Source organism: Desmodus rotundus, chromosome 13 (genome assembly GCF_022682495.2).
Source record: "Desmodus rotundus isolate HL8 chromosome 13, HLdesRot8A.1, whole genome shotgun sequence".
NCBI lineage: Eukaryota > Metazoa > Chordata > Mammalia > Chiroptera > Phyllostomidae > Desmodus > Desmodus rotundus.
Window position 1 is genome coordinate 421,802 of NC_071399.1, and position 9,246 is coordinate 431,047.

The window sequence follows — 9,246 nt, forward strand, 5'->3', positions numbered from 1 at the left end:
GCGCTCTGGGATGTTCTCAGAATATGAGGTAAGTCTGTGGGTTTGCTTGCAAATAAAACCAAACTCAATCCCAGTGATCCCAGTGGGGGAGAAGGGGTTTGGGGTCAGAGGGGGTCCCTCGTGGGTCCTGACCTTGACTCTGGTCGCACAGCCGTCTGAGTCAGGGTGTAGGGCTTTTCCTGTCCGCACGTGGTGCTTCACAATAAAACGCCACAGCGAAGAGAGCCACGGTGCGGTTTCCTTGGGCAGCTTTTTCAGGAGAGCCTCATGTCGGCCCACAGCAGGGCGTTGCTGGTTGTTGCTGTTTCCGAATATCGCGCAAACGCCGCGCGCCGGGCCATTCAGTACCGGGCCTGTGAGGCGATGGCCCGTAAGGCCGTTCCCCTCTGGAAGCACCCCGGCGACTAGCGTTTCCATAAACTAACGACTATTTACACGTGGAAAACAGGCGAGTTCGAAACCACGGAAGTAACAGCTTGAAAAATCGCTGACCTCAGGCCCTAAAGACCAGGCAGTGCGGAGCCTCTGCTTTGCGCGGCCGTTCTGCGCGCAGGCCCTCAGGGCTCGGGGCAGGGTTGGGGACGCCCTGGGCCCCCGGCGCGTGTCCGACACCGGACCGCGTGCGCCGTGCTGAGCGCGCTGTTGTAGCTGCGAGACGGGGTGGCCTAGGAAGCCGGCTGCGCTCGAAAGTCTCTGCGACGGCGCTGGGCCCCGAGGCTGCGGCCCTGGGCGCGGGCGGGGAGACTCGGCTTGCAGGGCAGAGCGGTCGCTCCAGCCGCTGGGGCCGCAGAGTCCCCGGCGAGGTGGGCGGGCTTTTGGAGGCTCTGCACCCGGTGCCGCTCCCCCCGGCCCTGGGGGACAGAAGCGCCCCTGAGTCGGCCCCCTGACTTACAGGGTTTGGAGAAAGAAGCAGCCCTGGGCGGAGGGGCGGCTGCAGAGCGGGGTGAGAGCCGGGTGACTCCCGTGGATGGGCCGCGAGGGGCGCGGGTGCAGGTTGCCAGCTGCGCAGGCGACTTGGCTGACGTCCAAGCGGCCTGCCCCCCCGCCCGCGCGCCGCACGCGGACTGCAGCGCCCGCAGGAGGAGGGGCGGCGGTGAGCCTCCTAAACCACCAGCGGGGAGTCGGGAAGGGCCGAAGCGCCCCAGGAACCGACACTTGGGGGTTCAGCCCCTGGCGGCTTTGGAACCTGCCCGGCTCCCCTGGGGCGCAGGACAGACACGGCCTCTCGGCCCCCCCAGGTTGGTAGTGACGCCCCCCCCAATGGTGAGAGCTGTGCCACCACTGCGGGGGCGGGGGGGGGGGGCGCGCCGGGCCCTTGGCGGCTTCGTTACCAGTTTCTCTGCGATGCAGGTACGGCGTTGCGTTGGTTGCAGGTGAGCGGCGTGACGATTCGATGTGTACACGAACTGCGCGTCGCTCACGCACGGGGTTGGTTGACGTCGGTCACCACGCGTAGATGCACATTTTTTCTTGTGATGAGGACTTTTAAGATCTGCTGTCTGACCGACTTTCAAGTACGTGACAAAGTGTCGTTAACTTTAGTCACCCCGCCGTGCACGACACCCCCTGCGCCCGGCCCGGTGCGACGGAAACAGCACGTGAGGCGGACGGGGTGGGGGGCGTCCCCGTGCGCAGCCTGGACGGAGAGGGCGACAGGACCCGAGGAGCTCCGACTGCGCCCGGAGGGGCCGAGGCGCGCTCCGCGGCCGAGCTTTGACGAGGAGAGCCGGCTGGTGGCGGAAAGGGCCGAGGGTGGACCGGCAGAACGAGGGGCCTGCGGAGCGGAGGCTGAGCCCGCCGAGGGCTAGGCGGGCGGGGGAGGTGCGGAGGGACTTGTCTGGTTCGAGGGGGCCGCGCAGCTGCCGGCCCCGCCCTGGCAACCCCCTGGCGTCCTTAGGGATCGGGGACCGTGGCGGGGACCCGGGTGAGGCTTGGCCCTGCCCGCCGGAGCTCAGCGCAGAGACACGGCTCAGTGCCCCACGCGGCCCCGAGCTGCCCCCGAGCGGCCCGCGGTCCGTCCCGGCACTATTTCAGCCGACTCCGGCCCGGGGGAAGGCCCGCCGTGAGCAGCCCGTGTTGCCCCGGCGCTGTCGGAATGGCGAGTTGGGGAGCAGCCGGAAGCCCAGCATGAGGCCCGATGATGTGCTTTGGTGGCTGCCCGGTGGTAGGCAGGGGACCCTGCAAGTCCCTGTCGCTGGGGACCGACAAGGCCAGCGCCCGAGGGCCCGGCCCAGGAGGTTTTCCGGTACAAAGGGAATTCCAGGCCCCGCACCGCGCAGGCTCCGCTCCGCAGGCCGCAGCGGAGTGTTGGCCATGAACTCGGGTGCGTGGAGAGACCTGGACGGACACGCGGCTTCGACCCTGAAGAGCTGACCTCCCCTGGCCCGAAGCACCAGCTCCTGATCGCCGGCAGCTCTGCAGGGAGGACGGGAGTGACCGCAGCGCCAGGGACTCCAAGGCAGCCGGACCTTGCGGCGTCCGAGGCCTGGCCGGACTGCGCTTTGGCAGCTCGCACTGAACTGCGGGCGGAGAACCCGGTTGGCTTCAGCACTTTCAAAACGCTGTTGGTTCGTGGCCGGACGTCGAAATCTCTGCTGTTTGCCTAAACTTGTCCAAACACACGTGTCACATCATGAAGACTTAAGTCGTAATCGTTCCCATTTCCCTAATGAAGATGAAGTGACCGTTTCCGGGAAAGTGGGAGCGTGTGATGTTTGTGTTTAATTAAATTTAATTTAAATTTTTTTTTTTTTGCCATGCAGAACACTAAACTTTATTCATTTTACTTATATATTTAACAGTTGTAAAGTATTTACTTCCTGCTTTTTCCTGGGGTTTGGCTGATTTTCTGCAGGGCTCTGAACTCTGGGAAACGCCTGTGTTTACCGGTGTATGAAAGGGCACAGGTGACCCGCCTTGGGTGAGGAGGTGCACAGGGCGTGGCCAGGAGTGGCCCACCGGGAGCTTCTGCCCCCTGGATGGAGGTGGGCTTTGTCACCTCCCACATGGAGGCGCCCACCCACCCAAACACCTGCTACTGGGATTTCTTGGGGCTTCCTCACGATATGCGGTCACCTCCATCTCCAGCCCCTTCTGGTGGCCACGCCCTACTCTGCACCCACCCAGAGTCCCCTCATTAGGACAAACATGCCCCTGTCACCCAGGAAGCCCCACAGGTTCCACAGCTGGGTGTCGGGGCCAAGCTCCGCACGAGGTCCCACATAACACAAAGGGCTGGAAGGGAGGCGGGCCTGGAACCCGGCCCCTCTGCCTGGGTGTGCAGACACCCGCGGGCAGTCAGATTCCCGTGCGGGCCCAGGGGCGGACTGCACGCTGGGAGCTGGCCTTCACCGCGGGCCCTGCTGTGCGGCACTGGCCGCGCGGGTTTATGGAATCGCGGACAGGCTGCAGAGGGGAAGTCCTGCACCCCGCCTTGAGCAGGAGCCAGGGGCCGAACTCCCGAGTGCCCGAGATGAGTGAGAGCATCCAAGAGCCTAGGATGCGTGTTGTCCTGGGTGTAGAGAGGGTGGGTGTCGGGGGCCACCCTGGGGCTCAGCGCTGACAGATAACACTGGAGGGAGGCAGCGTCAGGCTGGGAGGAGAGGGAAGTTCATGGTCAGCCCAATGGGCTGGGTCAAGGTTGCAGCAATTACTGAGGGGACAAAAGTGAACCAAAGAAAACACACTTCCATTGGTGGCTTAGCAGGTCATGGTGAGCTCACCGCAGCCACCTTGGCCTCAGCCTCTGTCCCCACCTGCTCAGCGCCCTCTCTCTGTGCCCACTCCATCTGTCCATCCGTCCATCCTCTCCCTTCCCCACCTCCCAGGCTTCCCTGAGCTTCCTCAGAGGATGACATGGCCGCGGTCCACTGCTGGGCCTTAGGAACACTGGCCTCTTCACAGCCCAGGCCCCCGCTGTCCTGCTCTCTGATGGGGACCCGCAGACGCACGCACCCACCCACAGGTCCGTGTCCCGGGCACCACAGCGCCATCCTGTCTGTCGTGCTCAGAGGCGCTGAGAGTTAGAGCTGGTTGTGGCAGGAGCAGGAATGAACCTTGTGGACCACCTGTGGGTAATGGCCCTCCCCAGACTCGGTGCTTGCAGAGGCTGGGTTCCGGGGAGGCGGGTGGGGACAGACAAGGCCCTTCTGGTCACCCTCTGTCCGCCCCACTCGGCCTGCGGGGCCCCAGCGGAGCCCACACGCCCCTCATTTCTGTTTAGGCCTTTCATTCACCCTGCTCCTGCCTGCACTGTGCTGGTCCCTCACTGGGGGAGTCGCCTTCCTTTCTGAGAGCCCCCCCACTCCGCCCACTGGAGAAGGAGCAAAGCAAGAAGACAGGTCCATTGTTGGGAGCTCAGGGGAACAAAAGGGCCCCTGTGTGGGGCCGGAACAATGCCTCCTCCCCCAGCGCCTGCAGCCGGTCAGCCCCACAGCGTGGGCTCCCTGCCGGCCCAGGCCCTGCACCCTCCCCGTCCCTCTTATCTCTTTGGCTTCCCCTCCTCTGTCCCTGAACTTGTCTCTTTGGCCTGCTCTGTATCGTCCACCCAAGGGGCATGGACAGGCGAAGAAAGCAGAAATCTTCAGGGCAAGCAGGGGAGGGGGCTGAGAAAGCAGCCGCTGGGCTCGGGACTTGGCCTGAGCGCCTGTCCCCATCCGCTGTCCATGGCTCCCCGGTGACCCTCTTCTAGTTCGGCTGTCCCTGGGCTGGTCAGTGCCCCCACAAGTCGTTCCTGTAGAGACGGACTCACAGGTGTCTGGGCCAGTAAGGAGCAGACACTGCGGCCACCAGCAGCACCGTGGCAGAGGGGTGGGGGCCGGGAGTCTGCCAGAAGCCCTGGCGGGGCCTGGACTACCATGCGCTGGCAAGGGGGGTCGAGCTGGCCCAGGGGGTGGTGGTGTGTTTTACCTGCCTCGCTGCTTCCCCATCTTCTGCACCCCTTTTCCTGGAGATACCTCCCCATTGTTTATTCTAGCTGGAAGTTTTGCAAATGTGTCTGAAGGCAACGGACTGCGTGTCAGCTTGTGAAGCCAGAAAGCTGCAGGCCCCGCCCACTGGGTGGCTACCCTGAGCAAAGCAGGAAAAAGGTCCCCGCCAGGACGTAGGTGCCTGTCTGGGGGAACTGGGGGCTCCGGGGGACATCTGGTGTTGGTGTGGGCGTTTAGACAGCAGTTCACAGTTCGTGGCGGTATTCAGACGGCCAGCGTCTGTCCCCACCTGCACTGCTGACCAGTGTCCCCGCACCGTCACACTTGTGGGAAGCTCTTTGGAGCTATTGGGTCCTAACGCGAGCTCCGTCTTACCTGTGAGCACACAGGCCGGAGTCCCCGTGAACGGAGCCGTGAAAACCGAAGGAACCCGGCCTGGCATTGTGTGGGAGACAGGGTGGCTCTGGTGGGCTCGGGCAGGCACATGCCACAGGCCGGCTGCTGGGTGGTCCTCAGTGATTTAGCGGGAACGTCATGCTGCGGTACAGCTGTCACCGGATCACCTGCACGGATGGAGGGACACAGCCTGGACGTCCTCGGTCTGCACTGTGACTATCCCCGGAGGGACGCGGCCAGCACATCCCTGCCCCACTCAGGACCACCCACCCAGCCTTCAAGGAGCCAGTCCTGCCTGACTCTCGAAGGGCATTCACGCTAATGGAGTTGCTTGTTTTTGTTTTATTTTAGACCTCTGTAAAGATACACGCAGATCAGCTGAGTGGAAAGGAACCCACCACCCAGTGAACTGTGAGCATCGCCTCAGGGTGTGCCTGGAATTCTGTCCTCAGGCGGCAGGTGTACTTTGCAGGGTGGCTGTCCCCAGTCTGTCTGCAGCTTCCTCTAGTCGCCAAGCCTGTCCCCTGGTGAGTGGGTGAGTGTGGGTGGCAGGCACACAGCCCAGCGGGCAGGGCCTGGGTTCGGGAGGAGAGCTGAGTGGGGCCCGGATGGGGAGGGCGTGTTACTTTGCGTTTACCCCCAGGTGCCCTCTGCGCAGCCCTGTATTGGTGTCAGGATGTCCAGCCGAGGCTCTCTGGGAGTGCCTGGGGAGGGGCCCGTGGACATGGGAGGGCCTTGGGGGTGGGAGGGCCTCGGGGGGTGGCCCCGTGGTCTCGGAAGCCTTGTAAGTGCAGCCGGGGCATCAGAGCACAGGTCCAACTTCCTCAACAGCACGCCTGTCCCCTGCCTGTCCCAGGGACTCCTCGGAGTGGTGGCTGCCATCCCCTGGCTTCACTTGGGACTGTGACTGAGTGGCATGGGGTGAGGGGCACACTGTTGACCGGTCTGCCATCGCCCGTGTGCATGGTCAGTCGGCCACGGCCACAACTGTCTGTAGACATTTCGCCTGCTGCTCTGGGCGCAGGCCTGGGCAGGACTCTGCCCTCAGCACGGTCCCACCTTGCGCCCGGTGCCTGCACTAGGACAGTCGAAATCCCCGTCCACACGGGAGAACTCAGGCTGAGAGTGGCCTGGCTAGGAGGTCAGCAGATAAACCCAGAGGTCAAGTTCCCAAGCCTGTTGTGTTGGCCAGCGGACAATGTGGTCTATTGAGCCGGCACATCTATGAGCCTCTCTCTCTGCTGGTGTTGCCTCAACTCTGAGGTCTGTGGTGTGGCCGCCAGCCAGGGGCCGGGAGACGGGCAATCACCAGGAGGTGCCGAGATTTATGGCAAGGGGCTGGCCTGCGGGGTGTGCGGGCTGACTCGGGGCTCTGAAATGCAGGAGGCGTGTCCAGGGCAAAGCTGCCATCAGAGTAAAAAGAAAACCAGAAAGTCCCTGAATGTTGGGAGGTTGAACCTAACTTTCCAAGCTGTCTCATGGGTCAGAGAGTGAAGACGAGTGGAAATTCACGCTTTCCCACAGCCAGGCAGACCGAAAATGGCAACATGTCTCTGTCAGAGACTCAAAGGACCCTGTGGGTCTGAGTCTCCCACCTGCGGTGTGGCCTCGGGGCCCCCATGGTCCTTCCTGGTGGCCCTGAGCTCGTGGGCCGCACAGCCACTGGGAAATGTTCTGTGCTCCTCTGTGTGACGGGGCTTCTGTCTTGTCCCCACAGGTCCCAAGACAACTCGATTTCTTGGTAAAAAGCGATGACACAACAGCAGATTCTTGACCTTAAGGTTTTGAAAACAAACTTGCAAACCATCTCTGAGAAACTTCGGCTCAAAATGTTCTCTTTCTTCTGAAAAGAAAAAAAAGACGGATCCAAATTATTCTTTGGCTTACTGAGCACACGCTCTTCCCAGGTGCCGCGGGGGGGTATTTGCATCGTTCTCCCTTTAAACTCACCATGGTCTAGTGGGGCTGTCCAGCCTTTCGGCGTCTCTGGGCCACACTGGAAGAAGCAGAGTCGTCTTGGGCCACACATTAAACACACTAACAGTAACGGAAACCAATGAGCAAAAAACGGTCTGTGCATAATTTCATGAGATCCACCACCATGGATAAGCAAAAAAAGCCCTCACGTAGTAACCTTAATTATGCAGCGGCCCTTTCAATAATTGCTTAAACTCGTCAAGGAGGTCCCAAGTTAGTGATCACTAACATAGAAAATGGACATGTCTAAGTAATAAAACTGAGTAGTGTCAGTGAATTTACGATTTTGTGTCGGGCCACATTCATAGCCATCCTGGGCTGCACGGGGCCCGCAGGTTGGATACCCCTGATTGCTAGTCACATTTTCTAGATGGGGAGGTGGAAGCTCGGGGGCTTGTATAAGTCACACAGGTTTTGTACGTCTCAGAAGCCCAAACAGGATCCCCAACCTGAGTCCCAGTCCCTTACTGGGTCTATACATGGTTCTGCGTGTACTTCCTTCTCATTTCTGCTTCTGGAGCAGAAAACATAACGATTATCAGGCTGTTCTTGCGTGGCACACTACCGCAGATGCCACTCACCTCTTTAGCTGTCCGCCGGGACCATTACGATAACTGTCTGGGTAGAAGACCTTAGAATAAAACAGTCTAAGACCCCTCAGCATAGAGACCAGAATAATTTTTCTGATATGCAAGTCACTGAGAGGGAAGATCTTTTCTAACTGATTCACACTCCAGTATCTCTGTGGTGGGCTATAAGATGGGCCTGAAATAATATTTAGAAGTAGCTCAGCCAGTTTCCATACAACAAGCAAATGCTGATAATAAACACTGCTGAAATGTTGCCTCACTTATGGACTCAATGTTATTTACTTGTTAACCTTTGTAGCCTTTATGCGTGAGCTATGATTTATATTAGTCAACATTTGAAGGAAAGAACTTCTGAGCATAGTTAAGGGGGCGTAATGTTGAAGTAAGTCTTGTGACATTTAGCTACTTTGTATTTATGCAGTTCTGACTTCATGTTACTTGCAGACTGAGATCGAGAGATGGGTGTAGCCTCTTTGGCACATCTGCTTGGCTGACCAGAGAACAGGTAACTTCCTGAGTTGTCCTTTCGCTTTCTGTGTATTCTTGTTGAAGATGCTTTGTCTGACTTCTCCCCCTTTAGCAGTAACTATAGCAATATTTTGTTTCCTTTATAATTATAAACTAAATAAAGGGTTCTGGGCACGGAAGGGCGGCTTCTCGCGCATCCTGGCTCTGGCCCTCGGCTTCTGTTCGGATCCACGCACACGTCACCCTGTCGCCCACCTGGGCTGGGCTGGGCGCTGTGCAATTCGGGGGATGGGGGGCGCGCGGCGGGGGAGGGGGATGGGGAGCTGGAAGGTGAGGCTGTGCCTCCCGGGATATCACCTTCTGGCCCTGCCAAGCCAGGGAAGGCTACAACGGATGTTCCCTAAGGAGGTACCCGGGAAAAATGAGCTTCCGGCTACAGCAAGCTTTAAAAATCGCCTCGGAAATGTGGGGAATCAGTGCTTTTCCTAAGGCCCAGGACGGCGGGACGAGCGCAGCTGGCCTTCCCAGAGGCCAAGCCGGCCCGGTCGGCAAGGCGGGTCGCGGAGGGAAGGGGCGGAGCCCTGGGGTGGTCGGTCCCGCGCCCCCTGCCCACGCGTGCGCGGCCGGGCGGGGCATTGGGCCGCGGGTTAGGGGGGGCGAGGGCGGCCACGTGGCTTCTCAGGAATGCGCGGGGGCGGGGCGAGGCGGAGGAACGGGCAGGTACTTCAGCCAATGGGCTCCTGGTATCGTCCGGGCAGGCCAATCAGGACGTGGAGGTGGAGCTGCCTCCCTGTGGGCGGGGCCGGAGCGCATCCCGGGGCGGTGGACGCGGGGCGGGGAGAGGGGCGCTCGGAGGTACGGCGGCGGGGGTGCGGGCGGGGTGAGTG

The 9,246-nt window shown here is 60.8% G+C and overlaps 1 long non-coding RNA gene across 2 annotated transcripts; it reads left to right on the top strand.

The window, feature by feature from the left end:
• The first annotated feature begins 1,173 nt into the window (after positions 1–1,173).
• Positions 1,174–8,079, top strand: LOC123478530 (uncharacterized). 2 transcript variants are annotated; one of them, XR_011650734.1, is made up of 3 exons: positions 1,174–1,238; positions 5,676–5,851; positions 7,042–8,079. It is a non-coding gene; the product is annotated as an uncharacterized lncRNA (long non-coding RNA). The 2 variants fall into 2 exon arrangements; XR_008425909.1 differs by lacking the exon at positions 1,174–1,238 and adding an exon at positions 4,581–4,709.
• The last annotated feature ends 1,167 nt before the right edge of the window (positions 8,080–9,246 follow it).